Raw genomic sequence first — 21,164 nt, 5'->3', positions numbered from 1 at the left:
CTCTGAGCTATATATGATCTGTCCATCAAGGATATTAAGTCCCTGTTTTTAACATCATTAGTTTACTGCTAAGACACCGAAAAGCTGCTATCTCTTACCTTTGCGAAATTACCTTAAACGGTAATAATTTATCAATTCCATTAAAGTATATTACATTTTTATGGTAACCGTTGTAAGGTATTATATGTATTTCACAGAGATCTTTGATAAAACATTGGAAAATAAATGATGAATGAGCCACGAGTCTTACAATTGTTTTTAACGATCATTTAGTATTATGTTTTATAAATAGGCGTCTGAGCCCCTGGGGTGCTTAAACAAGGTGTTTCATTCAAGGACATATAGTAACGAATCATCCAATCTCTGAAATTAAAGGTGATTTGGAAATAAAACTTTTTTATATATATACTTTTGTTTGTGTGTATTAGGAGTAGTAATGTTAATATGTTTCTTATTTCGATTATATCGCTTCAGGTAGATTTATTAAGTAGCTTACTCGTAAGTATACAAATCATGTGCTTAACCTTACATTTGGAATTGGAATTCGAAAGACGTGTAGAGAGAAAAATCATGTCATGTTACTGCTGTAGTTTTGAATGTTGACATATTTCAACACACCTGACTTTTATGACATTCTGTTTACAAACTACAAAACAAGGAAACAATTAACCAAAGTGGGTTTTACTACTTCTAGGTCGACTCTGTGCACAACCGACCACTCATACAATTAATAATCACCGGCTCTAATAAAGTAGGTTTTTATAGATGTAGCCGCAAGCCATACATATTAGCCTTTTAAAGTGGATTTGGTATAGATAGACGAAAGCTTTGCAGGCCTAATACCTGTAATTTGTAGCAGGTTAGTTCTGTGCCTTAAAAAAGAAACACGTGTCCGTGGAGCTAATGAATCTTATTTTCAACAGGAATTTTTAATTCTGTGCAGACGTAAGACTTATCTAACACACAGTATCGGTTATAACAGCAGATCCATTCTATACGCATTGTTATATGTGATCAATATTATCTTGAGTCTATATATAAAACACTGTCTGGAACACTAGAAGAGCGATTCTGTCTACAGCTTCATGTACAACATTTCACATCTGTATTTAGACAAGATCGATTACTTGTCTCTATTCAGAATTAACTTGTGAGTATTGAAAATGTGAAACTAAAGTGTTGTACAAAAAGAAATCATTCATAAACAGTTAAAAATTCCAGAGGGGTAAAGAGTTTTATACAAAAAATTGTAGGAATGAAAATTGAGTCTTTCAAGAGTAAACGTGTTTAAAATAGACGACCAGCATTTTTCAAAGAATGTGCAACTTGCAGCTAAAGTACGCTTCTGCTAATTTAAAAATGTGCTTCGGATGACTTTCAAATATTCTACGTTTAATAAATACAGAAACAAAAGCATCAGTGTTAGATCTAGGTAGGTTGCTAAAATAGCTTCGAAGTAAAAATAATTCGAAAGGTACGATAGTTTCAACGAAAAATTAGTATAGTTGAGGTTTAAGTTCCTCACACAGCATTAACTGTTTTGTTTTCCATTTAGATTCGTTTCCTAAGCACGGCTTGATCTAATGGCCGCGTGCGTGACAGGAGACATTGTTCGCTTCTGCCGTCTCAAAAATGTTTTCAGTATAATGATGGCGTGAACGCGCTATAAAAGTAACAGTCATATCGTACTGTTCAATTAAATAGATTTGGTTTGTTTTCAATTTTGCCCAAAGCTACACGAGGGCTATCTGCGTTAGACGTCCTTAATTTAGCAGTGTAAGACTAGAGGGAAGGCAACTAGTCATGGCTGAAAGAGCGGGCATGTTTGGTGTGACGGAGATGGATTCGAACCCGCGACCCTGAGATTACGAGTCTAGTTTAGGAACAGACCGTGTTTAGAATTAGGACACTTATGTGCGAAAAGCTCTCGTTAAATTCTAAAGCAAACAAACAAACCCTACCCTTCTCTTCAAATTCATAATATACATGTGATGTACATTTTGTAGATGTTTATGAATTTTTTTTATCAAACGCACAACTCATCATTTTTCCTCCTTATTCGCTTGATTTACTGACGTAACAAAAAACAATAATGTAGCTCAACAAACTTATTTGACAAAAAGCACGTGAAACAAAAATAAAAAGAATCCATAATTGATTTCTAACATTAAGAAAAAAGGGTGACAATTAAACGCGTTCTAATAACCAGAAAATTACTCTACAGTAAAAAGTAATAAGCATGTTCACAATTCAACCATAACTACAAAAACTACACATTAGAAGGAATCTAAATATAGTTTTTGATATCAAGATTCAATAATATATACAAAAAGAAAACGAATACGTGACTTGCAGAAGTACTTGATAATATCTCATATCACATAAATTAAACATATAACTCTTGCTTTTAATAGCTAGTTAATGATTACTATTGCGATTTTATTATCGTAAGCATTTGTCCATTGAATATCTTAACGTTACTACATACTAAAGATAAGTGATTCCTTCTGGATTGTACGTTAGTTTAACATAATCAGAAAACCTTTTGAAACTTGCATTTTAGCAATCAAATTATTCAAAAAGCACTCGTTTCCGTTTTATTGCTGAAACCATTTAGATTTTTAGATATGTGTTTGAATACACGTTTGTTTGTTTAATGTTTTATGATTATCAACATAAAAGAAATTATCTATTAATCTCGTTCATGCCGAAATCAATAGTTTATTACTAAAGGTAAAAACTAAATTATTGATCGTCTTTCAAGTGCATACCTGCAGTATTTACACATTTTGATAATAAAGAGAGAGAAAAAAACGACTTTTACTCTACAGAGAATTATAACAGAAAGTTTATTTTAACCAACGTTTCCCTTCTGCTCCTTCTTCAAGGCTAGTTTTATGTACTAGCCCCGAAGCCGCCCACAAAGGCAAAACGTCTGTTAAAATAAAAGTTATCTTATAATTATTTCGAGTGCAAAAGTCATTTTTTGTCTAATTTTATTTCAAAAATTTCCGTATTAATATATGGAAATAAAAAATAAATAAATAAATAAAATAGGACCAAGACAAGAGCAAATATGAGAGAGCATTCAGAGTGAAATTTATGGACCCAGAGGTATCCTTAGATGTAAACACTTTAAGAATAGTTTAAATTCGCTTTTTAGATCATATTCACATCACTATATTGTTTCGCCTTATTAAACTGACATGCGTTTCTTAACTTTTTATCTTGTATTTCAACTTTGTTTTAACTTGTATTGCTTATATTTTTTAAACGTTTTAAGTTTCTGTATAAAGCTGTGTTTTTGTTTAAAACTAGTTTCAACACTCAAACTGCGGGTTTGACGTCATCTTAGAAGAATAAAAAGGTCTGACACTTGTTTTACTTTTTATTACCAATAGGTTTCATTTCTTGTTTTTTATCAAACTGGTACCGTAGAAAATGAAAATATTTAAGCAGAATCATAATTTACACGAATTTTTGTTACAGATAGTGATCAGATATAAAAATGAATTTTTATAATAATCTTATTTATATATGCAAAAATATGTTTTCTATACAACCATCTCTAAACAAAATGTATATGCCAGCCATTTTGTTTCAGCTGACCCCGTTGACCTGAATGAAATTGGTGTAAAAAAAGACCATTTTTCTCTGCATTGCAGAGATACACTACTTGATATTAACTTTATGTCACAGTTTTCTTTAAAATAACTCAAAGCGTTTTTTTAAATTTTATCCAGTAAGCCTGAACTTTTTTTTACTGCTCCTGAACTAATTTTTATTTAAAACATTAATACCATATCAATTTCTGTTCTAAAGTCTTTTCTTCACTACGTATTCCAATGAAGGCCAGCCAGTTGCACGACTTTAATACTTTATATTACTACGAGTAGATAAACTAATTGCTCAAATCCATATATGGTAACATAACAACGTACGATTAACATTGTAATCACACTTTACAGACTTTTGGATCGAATATCTTTTCCACGTATTATTACAATATTAGTAATATGTGAATTTTCTTCAGATTAATAACATTTTGAAATTATTTACCTGTTTACATAAATTCTGAACATTCATTGTTACCTATACATTTAATAGCTGATATAGAATCTAATCCCTACAAAATATATGTTGCAACAATATAGACAAGCCTATTTTATTGTAAAGTGTCCGTGTTGAAACATTATAAACAAGCCAACTGTTCTTTTAATGTTTAAAAAAGAGCGAACCGTCTTATGAAATATGCTATAGCCCATTTAGGTTTATAGTTAGATAAAGTGATGAAACTAGAAAAATAAATGGAAAGCTTTTGAACAGTAAAATGTATCATAAGGTTAACCATAGATAAATTTGTTTATAATAAAGCTCATTCCGTTTGGGCAATAACTGTTCCTGGCGGCTGGAATGAAAATACATTCATAACTTTCATTCGTACTTGTTATTTTAAATATTATCTGGGTTTAAAATCTATATAGGACAACGTGAAGTACGACACACCCTAAAACTGGAATATCAAATATAAATCTCATGTACAGTGTTCACAATAAATAAAATAATAGTTTAACTATAGATTTATCTAGGAAAAAAAAGTTGTCGAATTCAGTTTTTTATATCCCTCTTTCGAAGTAAGGTTACACGAGTAAATCCATTTCCTGATTATGCTTGCTTAAATCGAATAGGGTTACACATATATATATATATCTGATTTATAAATTTGTATTCTTATATGTTTTTTATACGTGCTCTCTTTCCTTTTTGGATATTGTTTTCATTTTTATAGATTTGTATTTGGTTTAAATTATTGATATATATTACACAATTACTAAAATATTGAAAATATCAGAATCATTTATTCGTTGTTATATTTATAGTACTGTAATTTTATTATAAACATTTAATGTTATCGTTCAAGTTTTTCCTACACAAGTACAATGTGTTCTCCTGAAATACAAACGATATTAAATGATTAATTGCGTATTATTTCAATTTGTTATTATTTAATTTTCAGTGTTCACCAATTCTTGTCATTTTATCTATCAAATAATTTTAGTATACACACAGATTGTACGTCCCTGGGCATACACTGTTTCACCAATCAACTTGCGAAACATTAGCTTTGTAACTGCATGTCTCATAGTTCACATTAATAAATAATTGCACATCACGTAAATTATATTTTCTCATATAACATTGTCTCGAAAAGGTCTAGGTGTGGTAGCACATGTAAGGGTATTTGAAATACTTTTTTTTTTCTAAGACCAGGTACATTAAACGTATGCACATTAAGCACATTTTCCAATAATTACTTTAATGTGAAGTTGGAAAAAAAGATGTATTATAATACAAATTTCCAAAATGCTAAGGTATATCATGTTATCCACTCCGTAAAGAAGGCGTTTCCTTTAAATTTTGTCTCCAAGGCTTGAAAGAACAGCACGAACCTGTCGGCATTATAACGTAAAGGTATTCTATACCTATACATAGATAAGAGTTATTTTGTAAGTAGATAAATATCCCTTGTTAGAATGTTTTAACCTGTTTTTCAGGTCCTTTATTTTTTACTTAGTGACGCATAAAATGTAAAAGTATATTTTTAAATATACGCAATTATGAAAAAAATGTAAATATTTTAATATGATATTTGTTTTAATATTGTTCATCCAGTTCATAATCGTATTCTGCTGACAAACGTAATAAACGATTTTTTCATGCAATTATAGCATATTAAACTGCAAAACCTAAGATATAAAGAAACACAAAGGAAAACCGTATTTTCTACCTGCAAAATCTTTAATATGCAATTTATTTGTTATGAAAAATTATTAACTTAACCTTTTCAAGCTCAACTAAAAACTATCCTTGAACATTTGAGATCTATGGGTTTCACCTCAAATGATTTATTCCTGCCAAAAAACCCAAGTAGAGGTGATTTTTTTTCAAGCTTCTCAGACGTAGCATTCGCGCTCAAAATACATGCACTAATAAAACTCAAGATAACTTATATGATTAAACAATTCATAGGCATATGAACGTGAGGAGTCTTTATAGATAATGCATTTCAGACTATACCCTTAATGTATTGACATTAATGTTGATGGGTTCTAAAAGTTCCTAACAATAAAATGTTAATATCACGTCGATAAAAACTGCTCGCCTGGGGACTCACGGAACAGTTCATTACGCGGTCACTAGGACGTTACCCATCGCTTACCCTACAAATCCGCGGTCCGCAATCACGTGACGGCATCATTCCCTCCTGCATTGCCCTGGGCAGCAGCACGCTTTCATTCAATCTGCCAAAAGAGATGACGAGACTTGACCTTCTTTGCTTGCCGCATGGCTACATATTTATTACAAGTGTTTAAAGCTCCATCTTTTGATACAAATATTTCACTGAGATATCTGTACCATCCAATACTTTTGAATTTTCAATACCCTTTAATCACAGAGAAAACGGATTGTTCGATTTAGTCAGTCTAAAGACGGCTGGTATGAGAATTAAAACTTTACTTAAAATAAAGTAATTTTAAATTAAAGTATTAATACCCATGCCAGTCGTCTCTAGAATACATTTTTGCTTAAAGTGAGTTTTTCGTCAACATGATTTATATATATATATACTGGAAAACCTGAACAAGCCATCTCAAAATGTTTTATATTAGACATTATACTAACTTATTTCGGATAAATATACTAAATGTATCTTTATTAATTTTTTTTAGAAAAAAATTAACAAAAATGAAATAAAATGCTTGAAAAAAGCTATGTGGAATTTTGTTATCAGAAGAAATACTTGAAATACCTTTTTATTTTCATCACATTTGCGCTGCCCTCCAAAAATATAATTATTATCGTCATCAAAATATAAACAAAAGTAAGATATCCACATAGATCAGACCTACAAATCGAACGACTAAATAATACAGTTAATTTAATACATAATTGCTACATAATTATAATTAAAATGCAATGATTCTTCACTGAAGTTCACTTTTTCATGGCCAGATGGTTAGAGCGCTCGACTCGCAATCTGAGGGTGGCGGGTTCTAATCCTCCTTATACCAAAGACGCTCGCTCTTTCAGTCGTTGGGAACATTTTAATGTCACTATCAAACCCACTATTCGTTTGTAAAAACGTAGGCCAAGAACTGACGGTGGGTGGTGTTGACTAGACACCTTCCCTCTAGTCTTATACTGTTAAATTACAGACGACTAGCGCAGAGAGCCCTCGTGGAGTTCTGCGCGATATTCGAAAACAGACAAACAAAACCCTTGTTCTTAACGATATTTTTGGCCGATATCTCAATATTTAACAAGTTTCAGCCACGTTAGGAGATTTATTTTAGTCCGAAATCCATGTACTAAGGGAGCAATGCAAAGTAATCCTTATAGTAAAAACATTTAAAATTAAGCAGATGACACCCCAGTGGCACAGTGGTATGTTTGCGGACTTACCATGCTAAAGCCCGAGTCTCCATACCCTTAATGAGCAGATCGCAGTTAGCCCATTGCGTAGTTTTGTGTTTAATTCAAAACAACAAAATTAAACAGATGATACAATATTTTGACAGGCAACTGCATACCCGGTTTTGCCCTTGATGAAAGCCCGACAGATTCTGTGACAGTTTTCAAGCAGAAGCAAACTCTTTGCCTAAATTGGATTTTGTTTCTCTGAAACTCTTGTTATGCATTTTGAATGTTTTACCTTTAAAAGTTTTCAGATTATTTATTGTACGGAGACCTTTTTCTATTGAAACCGTGGAAAACACGAACAAATCGGAAGTGAGAAGGTGTAACAGTCGGGTAAAGAGACTTGGCAGAAATAACAAAGAAGTTACGTTGCTTCTTGTTCAAAGCAGCCCAATTTACAGTGGAAATGTGATTAAGATTTCTACTATCTGAATGTGGTAAATTTAATGAATTAAATTTAATAATAATCATTAATTTTGCTTCTACGAAAATTACATATTACGGCCATAAGTAAAAATATATCTTAGATATTCTCTAACATTATGACATTTCCTAAAATATTTTAATTACAGGGTCGTATGCAAAAATGTTTAAACGATGATTTCTAATTTGTTGGATCAAAGCCCAAATAGTATTGTGTGAAGCACAATCAACATACTAATGCTTCTGGTATTTGGAGACAAGTCCTTCAAAAACTTTGTACAAAAAAAGTGTTATAAGATTATGTGATGAAATTTGGAATCTAATTTGCAAGAAATATAGCTTAAACAATTGGTTGGCTGTTCACGTAAAACGTGTAGTTCTTAAATAAACACGACTGTTGAAACTTAATTTTAATCATAACATTATGATTTGGAGTGTTTATTTAGCGCTGATATCATATTTAGTTATTTTTAGAAGTAAATGCTTATGGAAAATGCGTTTACGTAATTATTTACGAACCATAGTTACATTGCATTTATTGTTATGAGTTAGCGATTGTTATATTGTTGCGTAATGTTACTGGAACTTTCTGATTTTTTCTCGTTATTTCATTTGAGTATTATTTCATTAGAATATCTAGTATTGCGTATTATGTTCTAAACTTCTTTGGTGGTATAAATACGCGTCGAAAAATTATTATTTAAATCAAGTTTGTTTGTTTGTTTGTTTGTTTTGGAATTTCGCACAAAGCTACTCGAGGGCTATCTGTGCTAGCCGTCCCTAATTTAGCAGTGTAAGACTAGAGGGAAGGCAGCTAGTCATCACCACCCACCGCCAACTCTTGGGCTACTCTTTTACCAACGAATAGTGGGATTGACCATCACATTATACACCCCCACGGCTGGAAGGTCGAGCATGTTTAGCGCGATGCGGGCGCGAACCCGCGACCCTCGGATTACGAGTCGCACGCCTTACGCGCTTGGGCATGCAAGCCCTTGAAATCAAGACTGCGAGATTGTGAATTTAGCAACAAAAAGCATATAGTGGCAATTTTTAGAGTGAAATTGTCAACTGCATTGTAATAACAGAGCAGAGAATAATAGTTCGTCTTTTCGAATGTGTTATAATTTAAATAAACCATACTGTGTAGACTTTGGCGGAAAAAGAGACAATTATTTAAAATTTTGTATAGAACTGTGATAACCAACAGTGTAACGAGTATTTGAACATACGTTTGACTTGTTTTTTTTAAAAACAAGTGAACTGTGTTGCTGTTTGTTTATTGTTGAAACGTATCGCCAACAAATCAGAGACACCTTCTGTAAAGAATCCGGACGACAAAACCGAACAATGACAATAAAGCTTCGGCTTCCAATTACAAAGTATCAACAGAAGCCATTGCATGAAACTGTTTCAAACAGCACAAATAACTGCGCTATAACTTTATAAGCATAATTGTTTTACATCACAAAAATAAGAAATTCAGTCTAAACCCCTCGAATTATGAAATACTTCGTTAATATAGGCTTAAGCGCTTATTCTAACCCCAGTATAAACCAGAAGATAAATTATGTGAATTAGAAAAGCGCGGGAAACTTAAACAGTAGCGACATCTTTATTCTCCGCATTGTAGAGCCAGTGAATAAGCCAGAAAGCAACAGACCAATCAGACAAAGAAGCTCTATAAGCAAAATTTTAGAAAAAAGAATTAATAATAGAATTTCAACATTTTTAGAGATAACATCAAGATTACGTGAAGTGCAAAACGGTTTCAAAAATTTCGGCAAACAAAAGACTATATAGTAAAACTGACTGAAACCATAATAGAGAGTTGTAACCAAAACAACTACTATGTCACCTGCTTTCTTTCTCGATATAAAAACATTAGATATTGTACAGCATAACAGAGTATGGTAAAGAATGAAACAAATGAAATTACCAATAAATGTTATTCGGTGACTATCTAACTTTTTTAGGTAATAGAAAATGTACATTGTCACATTTGGCGTGAAGTTTTCAAATGCCATCAACACATATGTCAGTATTGTGAGTAATATTTAATATTTTCAGTCTGAACGAGATGCACAAACTAAACGGCCAAGTTATAGATTCCTTGGGTTCATATATAGCCGTCCATAATTTAGAAGTGATGAGAGTGACGTTCTTAATTTAGAAATAGCAAAGCCATATCGGGCTGTCTGCTGTATCCATCGAGGGGAATCGAACTCCTCATTTTAGCATTTCAAATCCGTAGGCTTATCGCTGTCCCAGCGGGGAACTGAAAATAAGTAAAAGTCCGAAGTCATCATTATATGCTATACATTAGAGTATAATATAATCTTTAATGTTTAAGGCCGTCATATGGGATGAATAAAAATATTAGTCAAATTATATATATAGATATATATATAATGTAATATCTTGCTGATTTTTTTAATATAATAACAATAATAATGAAGATTTAAATATGCTAAATAACTTGTTAGTTTGATCTTAAATGATCAATTTTAAAAATAAAACTAAACAAAATAATACCTACAATACTTAGAAAGTGAAATACAAAATAAAATTATTCATTAAATCAGAAGTAGTCACGAAAATTTAAAATTATATCTTCCCAGAAATTTGTTCTTTCTCACATCACATGAAGGTTGACCAATAAGATTATATATCATAGTATATACTTCTGTACAAGTTGATATTTAAATTTTGATAACACACGTACTATGATCTGTATGTAGCTGTATGTGCCAAATAGAAATAACGAATAGATTTACTGAATTCTAAATAAAGATTTGACATAATCGAGTATGTCATAATTAAAGAGTTGTTAACCTTACTTTGTCTTACAATTCATTAACTTTCTGCCCAAGTAAATCAGCGTGTGTCAAAACTCTTCGACTCTTCGACCTAAATAAATCATTCTCTATAAGTGGGTGTAGCTAAACAAAGCAAAAAACAAAATCAGTTGTTTCAAAATGTTTTATATTCTCAGTATATACTCTAGAAGTGATTTTTGTGATTCAGTTCACGAAACTCGTGTACGGTCTAGAAGTGGTTTTGTGATTCAGTTCATGAAACTAGTGTATAGCCTGGAGATGGTTTTGTGATACAGTTCATGAAACTAGTATATAGCATATAGATGGTTTTGTGATTCAGTTTATGAAACTAGTGTATAGTCTAGAAACAGTTTTGTGATTTAGTTCATGAAACTAGTGTATAGCATAGAGATAGCTCTGTGATTCAGTTTAAGAAACTAGTGTATGGTCAAGACATAGTTTTGTGATGCAGTTCATGAATCTAGTGTATATTCTGGAGATAGTTTTGTGATGCAGTTCATGAATCTAGTGTATATTCTGGAGATAGTTTTGTGATTCAGTTCATAAAACTAGTGTATAGTCTAAACATAGTTTTGTGATTCATTTCATGAAACTTAACCTATTTCCAAATTTAAGTTTTCATTAATTTAGACAGGGTAACACATTATGTATATTATTAACTGTTATTAATTACAGTACGGTTCACAGTGTCGCGTAAGTTAAACAATACTATTTACATTTAACATGTGTTCACATGCATATATATACATTTCTACACCTAATGTTTGGCGTGTTATTTTCTGGTTGCTGTTTGAAAATAAATTTGCATTGAAACACATGAAGCAGAAGAACAAATCTATAATCATCCATCCGTATACATACCTATCCATCAATACTTGTACCTTTCTATGTATTTGTTCACTTACCCATCCATCTACATACGTATCAATAAACATAGTTTCCTCTGAATCAACGCATCAATCTATATATATGTATCTCGTAATATATCTTTCTATATATTTTTCCAACTACCCATCCATCTACATATCTATCTATCTTTCAATTAGAATTAATAATGAACTGTTATTTTGAATCAAGTTCGTAACAAGTTGGATTTAAAATATCTTTAAAATCACATTAGTTTTAATTCTAAGTTTTTGGAAGCATGTTGATACGGTTCTCACGGCCGAACATGAATTCATCCTTTTCATTAACATACTGTTCGCACATTGTTAACTTGTTGAATTTTCGGATTATGTGATTTCTCATATAGTAATGACGTCTGTGTTCAGATTTGATTTGTGAAAATGAACGACTCAATTTTGACAGGCTAATAAAGTACTTTAACACTTCGTCGGAAATCACTGAACATTCTATGTAAAAAATATCTTTGAGTCGTCATTCAGTTCTTGTAATAGCAGCTATATTTATAAAAAAATGTCTTCTGATCATGATTTAGGAGTTATTTCAAGCACAGAAATTGAAACGTTGTAGAACGCATGTTAATAATTTTTTTTTATAATAGCAAACTATTAATCAAAATTCGTATGATGACCCGAAACTTTCAATATTAACTGCAAAACTTGGCCAGTATGTTAGACTTGTAAAAATAAACTATTTTGTTTTCTCACGTAAGATTCTCTGTAAATAGAGACAATGATGTTTCTGTTCCGGCGTATAAGCACTTAGGTCCATATAGAGACTGGATTAGACATGTACTCACTTTTCAGTAATCGTAATAAAAATCAATATTTTATTCATATAAATTTAACCATAAAGCTAAATACAGATAGAAGCACTAAAACTGAATGAAACAGTGAAAAGATTACATGATTGAGTTTCGATAATTTCCAAAAAGTTGTATGTTGTTGGTCGACTTCTGACATCGCTTTGTTGTAGACCGCTTTAGACACCATTTTATTAAGACTGTTTCACCACCACTTTGCTGTAGACCGCTTCAGGCACCATTTTGTTAAGATTGTTTCACCACCACTTTGCTGTAGACCGCTTCAGGCAATATTTTGTTAAGATTGTGTCTTGTTTGTTGTTTTTTGAAATTTTGCACAAAGCTACTCGAGGACTATCTGTGCTAGCCGTCCCTAATTTAGCAGTGTAAGACTAGAGGGAAGGCAGCTAGTCATCACCACCCACCGCCAACTCTTGGGCTACTCTTTTACCAACGAATAGTGGGATTGACCGTCACATTATAACGCCCCCACGACTGGGAGGGCGAACATGTTTGGCGCGACGGGGATGCGAACCCGCGACACTCAGATTACGTGTCGCACGCCTTAACACGCTTGGCCATGCCGGGGCCCAAGATTGTGTCACCACCACTTTGTTGTAGAACGCTTCAGGAACCATTTTGTTAAGACTGTTTCATCACCACTTTGTTGTAGAACACTTCAGGAACCATTTTGTTAAGATTGTGTCACCACCACATTGTTGTAGAACGCTTCAGGCACCATTTTGTTAAGATTGTGTCACCACCACTTTGTTGTAGAACGCTTCAGACACCATTTTGTTATTTTTTTTCACCACCACTTTGTTGTATATCGTGTTAGTTAGACATCACTTTCTCTTTAACATTACTAAGTGCGTTTGCGTGTTAATTCGTACAGCAAAGCCTCATCGGGCTATCCGGTATGTCTATCGATGTGAATTGAATTCTTAATTTTAAGTTTGTAAGTCACGAGACTTACCACTGTCTCAACAGGGGACTAAATTTTACTAATGTTGTATTTTAATATAAACTTAATTGCACCAAATTTATACATTACAAATAATACATAAGAAAATTAGGTATAGAACAAGTTGTGGTTGTTACTGGCACCGTATCTTTCTTCGCCTATCTCTCTCCGTTTATTCCCCAGTTCTTACATCTTCAGGCTTATCTTGTTTTTGTCGGCCCGGCATGGCCAAATGGTTAAGGCGTTCGACTCGCAATCTGAAGGTCGTAAGTTTGAATTCCCGTTACACCAAACATGCTTGGTCTTTCAAGGTGGGTTGTTTTAACGTTACTATCAATCCCACTATTCGCTAGCGAAAAAGTAGCTCAAGAATTGGGTGGTGATTACTAGTTGCCTTCTCGCTTGTCTTACACTGCTAAATTAAGGACGGCTAGTGCAGGTAGCCCTCGTGTAGCTTTGTGCGAAATTCAAAAACAATAACAAACAAATCTTCTTTTTTACTTTCGTTAATCGCATTGTCTTTTATATATCCATCTTCAAACTACGTTCATTTCTTCTGTTTTCTTTACGTCCGATTAAAATGTTGCATAATCATATAGGCTCTCGTATCTTCAAAATCTTCCGAACGTTGAAGGGCTGCCGTTCTATCAGTAGGGCCCGGCATGGCCAAGTGTGTTAAGGCGTTCGACTCGTAATCTGAGGGTCGCAGGTTCAAATCCCTGTCGCACCAAACATGCTCGCCCTTTCAGACGTGGAAGTGTTATAATGTGATGATCAATCCCACTAGTCGTTGGTACAAGAGTAGTCCAAGAGTTGGCGGTGGGTGGTGATAACTAGCTGCTTTCCCCCTAGTCTCACACTGCTAAATTAGGGACGGCTAGCGCAGATATCCCTCGGGTAGCTTTGAGCGAAATTCAAAAACAAAACAAACAAACAGCTTTAATATATATGTTAAAGTTGTCAAGCTTTACTTCAAATTGATATTCATTAGTGTAATTTGTTTTATGCAGGTCTTCAATGTTTTTTTGTGTTTTTAAGAAGAAAAATGAATAATTTTATACTATACTGAATGTTTGTTCTTTCAATTTAAAATATAAACGAAGTTGCCGTGAACGATATGATCTAAGACTGTTTATGACTTTTCAGTAACGTAAGTCTAATGGCATTCTATTTATTTAGAACAGCTGTGGCAGTGCCTCAGACTTAGCCAAAAGTTCGATCTTGTACACAGAGAGTCATGGCACGTCACTCCATCCTTTTAGCCTGGCTGGGATGAACACCACATTTCTAGATAAGTAATAATTAATATGAAATTCTGTAGTGTAGTAAAATTATAATAAGCAGCTGCCGTGTGTTCCTTCCTCTTATTAGTTAGTTTATAATGAGAAGCTGTCGTGTGTTCCTTCCTCTTATTAGTCAGTTTATAATGAGAAGCTGCCGTTTGTTGCTTCCTCTTATTAGTTAGTTTATAATAAGAAACTGCTGTGTGTTCCTTCCTCTTGTTAGTTAATTTATAATGAGAAGGTGACGTGTGTTCCTTCCTCTTGTTAGTTAGTTTATAATGAGAAACTGCCGTGTGTTCTATTTTCTTGTTAGTTTATAATAAGAAGCTGCCGTGTTTTCCTTCTTGTTGTTAATTAGTTTATAATGAGAAGCTGGCGTGTGTTTCTTCCTCTTGGTAGTTAGTTTATAATGAGGAGCTGCCGTGTGTTCCTTCCTCTTGTTAGTTAATTTATAATGAGGAGCTGCCGTGTGTTCCTTCCTCTTGTTAGTTAATTTATAATGAGAAGCTGCCGTGTGTTGCTTCCTCTTGCGAATTAGTTTATAATGATAAGCTATCGTGTTTTCTTTCCCCTTGCCCTTTCAGCCTAGGGGGCGTTATTATGTGACAGTCAATCCCATTATTCGTTGGTAACAGAGTAGCTCAAGAGTTGGCGGTGGGTGGTGATGACTAGCTGCCTTCCCTCTAGTCTTACACTGCTAAATTAGGGACGGCTAGCACAGATAGACCTCGAGTAGCTTTGTGCGAAATTCAAAAAGAAAAGAAACTATTTCCCCTTGTTAGTTAGATTGTAATGAGAAGCTGTCGTGTGTTCCTTCCTCTTATTAGTTAGTTTATAATGAGAAGCAATCGTGTGTTTTTTCCTCTTGTGAGGTAGTTCATAATGAGAAGCTGTCGTGTGTTTTTCCTCTTGTTAGTTTATAACGAAAAGTAGCCGTGTGTTGCTTCCTTCTCTAGCTTGTTTGTATTAGTCAACTCTTTATTTAACGGTTCTTCCTTTAGTTATATGTGGCTTCTTTTTATGGTAAGAAAACAGTATTGGCTACAACATCAGCCTGAAACGTAAATATGTTGTTCGTTCAGAGAATACATTGTTTTAAAACTAACTAACTAATCTTATTAGGGCGGAGAGTACACATCTTCGCTGAATGATATATTTCTATTAGTTTAATATCCTGTTTCATGATATGATTTATTCTTGTAGCATCGTAACATGTAATAAATCAAAGTGATAGATCAATCCATTCTAATCACTATACGTTTTTACGTTATGACACTGAGCTCTTCTAATCATACCTGTATCTATATATTAAGTTAACTAAATTATTCACTAAATTAATTTTCAATTTGATATATGTAGTAGTTTTCATCGATCTTAACTTATTGATAATTAGATAATGACAAACTTCTGTTTTCTATAAATTAGTTAAATTATACACGTAAAATATATTAGCTATTCAGACGTTTTCTGTACATGTAGGTATTGTTTGATAAAACATAAATTTTACTTGATGTTAATGTATCATTTACTGAGGCGTAGTTTCTTCTTACTAAGATAGTTTTAGATAAATTTGACCATGTGTATTTTTTTGTTACCACCTGTTTATTATCTAATTAGGTACAGTTTCTGGTTACTCGTGGTATATCATCTTATCTGACGTAGTTTCTGTAATTACTACCTGTGTGTCATCTGTTTAGGTTTGATTTCTATAGTTATTAGTTACGTATCATCTACTCAGATCTAGTTTCTGTACTTAGTAGCTATGTACCATTTGATCAGGAATAGTTATATAGCTACTACCTGCGCGTCATCTGATCATATCTGGTTTCTATAGTTACTAGCTGCATATCATCTAATCAGGTCTAGTTTATACTTAGTAATGCCGAGAAATTGATAGAAAACATTGTATTTAGAGGTTGAAGAAAAATATACTTCATTGTTATAAATAAAATGAATGTGATTTAGTTTAAATTAATAAAAAATAATTATATTTGGAAAAATCGGGATTTTATTGTTGATCTTGTGAAGCGTAAAACTTAAAACAGTAATTACTTGTTAACGAAACTCTTTCCAGCACTGCTGATTTTAGAAATTCAAACATTATACAGTTTATTTTAACAAGTTATGTATACAGTAAACTAATGAATGATACAGCAAGAATTATTTAAAATAAAAACAGCCAAAAACATTGTTTGTGATGAAGCTATTTAACTTGCAGTAAAACATTGTTTGTGACGAAGCTATTTAACTTGTAGTTATAAACATTGTTTGTGACGAAGCTATTCAATTTGCAGTTATAAACATTGTTTGTGACGAAACTATTTAACTTGTAGTTATAAACATTGTTTGTGACGAAACTATTTAACTTGTAGTTATAAACATTGTTTGCGACGTTTGCGAATGTACTCCACTGATGATGAAATTCTTATAGTTTATCAAATACGACTTTCTCAATTTCACTCCTTGAAGATTCTACAGCTAAGGTTTATACATATATTTTAAATGTAATATAAAAGCAGGATTTACAAGGCTTTTGAATTCACATCACTACTAAAGCCTTTTGATTTTTTTATTATACATTGCTGAAAACAATTTGGTGAGTTTTGATTATCATAATAACAATTAAATACTACAATCTTTATTACTCTTTAAATCTTGCCGCAAGGACGGGGTTCAAAGAACACACGCTACGACCATTCATAAAGTGACCTTCAACACGGTATTATCTATTTGATACCAGAGTTAACGAACTACTCATTTGACCCTACATTGATTATTTAGTGACAGTTCGTGATAGGTGCGGGTGATTACCAGATATGATATGCAAACTATATGATGGACAAAAGTATGTTTATTCTTTGCATGAACAATATCTTGCATGCCTGTTTGTCAGTGTCCGAGTCACATTGGCGTCAGCAACTCGCGAATATGTCTTGAGTACAAATATGTTAGTAACACTTCTGATTTCTTGTGTACAACAGACTAGAGCATTTGACTGAAAGCTTCCCATACTTCAACACCAAATTGGAATTACAGTCAGTAGGGGATCGGTTTGAATTAAGCTCATGCAACGCAATCTTGAAAACAAGAACTGACGTCGTTTGTTGGAAAACAAGAACTGACGTCATTTGTTATCACATTCTTATACATAAGCGAACGCACCAGTTCAATATGCTGGTTGTCCATTTCAATAACAACTTTTAAGTGTTATCTTTTGTAGTTAAAAAACGTTCAAGCGCAAAAGGAAATGCAAGTTATGACTTCTTTATATAATTTACTACTTTACTAATTTACTACTACTATACTACTATACTACTAATTATACTACTATATAATTAACCACGTATAAAGTAGTTTGTTGTTGTTTGTTTCAAAACTGAGTCCCATATGTAAATTAAATAATTAATGTGGGTAGTCTGGAATAATGGACTTCATAGTAAGAAATTCACACTTTTTCGAACTATTCCTATTATTTAAATTACAATGACAAAAAGCTTTTCATCGATTGAAAGAATAATAAAGAATATTGTAATATATTTGAATACTTACAAAACTAGTCTCTTGTGATCTTGACGTGAAACACCCATTGATGCTCTTAATTATATTTTAGAAACATAAAATATGAAAGATTTTAAAAACTTAAAACTGGGTTTAACTCCAACATCTGTCTTATCAACCTGCTCCAGTATTCGTGAATTATCTTCACGTTATTTGAAGTATAATAGAAGCATACACCTAATTAAGTAAATAAATAAGAAAGTATCTTGAGGGAAATTTTAATGAGGTCGACGACGACGCCCGAACATTATTTTCGTGACCCGAATGACGTCATTAGTTAACGATGATTACATAGATGACGTTCATGAGGCCGCTTTGACGAAAACGCCCTCTCTTCTGTAACCTATCATTTATTTGTTGAAGATTTCATGTTCTTGTCTTTATATGTACTTTGTATGAAAGAACGTTTTTTCTCGATGTCTGTCTATAAGCGTAAAAATAATATGTACAGCAAGGTCTTAAAGCTAGAACACAAATTTGTAAACACGAAACTACGATGTATTATTATACGAAAATGCAAAAATAGTGCTAGAACATATAAAAAAGAGAAATGTTATTACTGTAACCTCTTTACCCCCCTCCTTTATAGGAAAATAGGAGATGTGAGAAACAGTTTTTGAAGTGTAAAATTTTTGTATTTTCTTAAAATTCATGTTTCTCTAAGTAATATTTGAAATAGGATTTCAGAATTTTATATGCAAAAACGGCTCGTTTGGGCTGAGAAAACACTTTACATAGAAGAGCGAACAACGTTTCGACCTTCTTCGATGACCGAAGCCTCAAGATGGCCGAAGCCCAAACGAGCCGTTTTTGCATATAAATTTCTCAACAAGTGGGTTTCTCGTCATCACTGATGAGGATTTCAGAATGGAGTACACAAACCTGTAGAGTGCTTTTTAAGTCTGACCAGATCCGTGAATCTAAAAACAAACCTAATAGAATATAACGTGAAAATACAAGACTCATTAAGTTACATCTTGCTGATTCATATGTTGTTTTCTTACCTCTCAAAACTGTTTGGAAGCGGCTTAAACGAAATATAGGTTATTGCATTAAACGCTCCTATTAGTGAAACAATTAGTATATATAACTCAGTGCAACCTTTGCACAAGCAAAATGTTCTTGGAATAAATAATTTAAAAATGATAATTAATGTTAGTAATAAAAATAGGACTAAAAGCACACTGGTATTTAGACTAAACATAATAATAATAATCGAGTTTGATGTCTTTTAAATATAAAGGTACACAGAAAGACTTCATGTTTTCTCTAGGTTCTAGGTCAAACTTCTGAGCTTTAAGCTTTATGTAAATATTTTTTTTTTTTTGTAAATCCTTGATAGATGTAGACAGCAAATACTTTACTAATCTAGATTAAAACGACATCCTATTGCAAAATGTGAAAATATAAACTATGTCATATGCACTTAATGAACATGTCATTAACTTCTAAATACAGGTTCATGTTTCATATGCTCTAGAAAAGTTCGTGAATAAGATATTATATCACATTTCCATTTTGAATATAAGCTTACGCTTTCGTAAAATGCGCTAAAATTCTGACAAGCAGTTAAGAATTGCTGAATACGTGAAAATGTTTAAAGTTATCACTACAAATACACAATGACAATTGGCGTTATTTTAAGGTAATACAGAGAAGTTTCATTTGATGTCTTGTGTGTCACTGTACCTACACATTAATAATAAATGTTACCGTCAAGTAATACACAGAGGTTTTACTTAATGTTTTGTGTGTCATTGTACCTACACAACAATAATATCTGTAACCGTCAAGTGTCACGGTGCCTTAGTTATCTTCATTTGTCACACAGAGGCTTCATTTATTGTCTTTTGTATAACTATACCTGTACACTAATAACTTCCATACATCAGTAGCCTTTCTTGTCTTCACGTGAATTATATTTACTGTCTTTTGCATCATTCCATCTGCACATCAATAACTCCTGATGTTTCTAATAAAATTAAATCTGTGCGTTTATTTGCTTGGTGCTGAGCCAATAATATAACAACCTTGCGACGATTCTTTACCCTTAAATAAATGTATACACGTTTGGGGTTCGGATTATCGACTAATGAAAAAACACACATCTTTTTAACGTCATTAAAATCATCAGATATACACATGAAGGAATTCAAGTACATTTTTAATGTTCTTCTTGTTTATTTATTGACGAAATATAATTTTAAGTTGGAACGTGTTTATCAGTAGTCCGTTATGTATAACTAACATGTATGACTATATACTTATATGAAAAACATCTTTAATAGATTTGTAAACCATTTTTAGACGAACCTCATATTTTTGCGATAATTAACTACGCATTTATCCGTGTAACTATATGTCTGTATATCTGTCAGTTTCTTTATTTGGGTTACCCGATGGAAAAGCGGTAAGTTTACGGAATTACAATACAAAAATCCGGGGTTCGATTCTCAGCGGTGAACATAAATGATGGCTCAATGTGGCTCTGCTCTAAAACAAACATGGGGAGTATCTAATTATAAATCCATCTAGTTATACATATATATAGCTTGTTATCGATCGAACTTGTACGCAGTATTTAACTAAATTTCAAGGAGTAACTGTTACCTGGTACATTGGCTAAATGTATGATTTTGGATGACAAATGGTTACGCTGAACACAATATATTCCTACAATATCTTTACCTTATAGTTTGAACTCCATTATACCATAGAAAACAACAAAAGGTAATATACTGATTTCTGTACGCCCAACGATACATTTTCTTTGAATTGTTGCTTGTCAGTATACATTACCTATACGCTTTTCATTCAGTTCGTCAGTAAAGAAATTAAAATAAACAGTGTTTTATGTAACACATCTGGAAGCATTTTCAACATCTGAAAAAAAATATATTTGAAGTCAGAGC

At 32.6% G+C, this 21,164-nt stretch overlaps 1 long non-coding RNA gene across 1 annotated transcript; it reads right to left on the bottom strand.

Annotated features, from left to right (window-relative positions):
- Positions 1–9,940: 9,940 nt before the first annotated feature.
- LOC143252715 (uncharacterized) lies at positions 9,941–18,484 on the bottom strand. The gene is made up of 2 exons (XR_013029116.1): positions 18,244–18,484; positions 9,941–10,180 (listed from the first exon to the last, which is right to left on the bottom strand). It is a non-coding gene; the product is annotated as an uncharacterized LOC143252715 (long non-coding RNA).
- Between the last annotated feature and the right edge of the window lie 2,680 nt (positions 18,485–21,164).

The sequence above is a fragment of the Tachypleus tridentatus genome, chromosome 6 (assembly GCF_004210375.1).
Source record: "Tachypleus tridentatus isolate NWPU-2018 chromosome 6, ASM421037v1, whole genome shotgun sequence".
In the NCBI taxonomy this organism is placed as follows: domain Eukaryota; kingdom Metazoa; phylum Arthropoda; class Merostomata; order Xiphosura; family Limulidae; genus Tachypleus; species Tachypleus tridentatus.
Note: the sequence above shows the minus strand (reverse complement) of the source record. Positions and strands in the feature narration are given on the sequence as shown.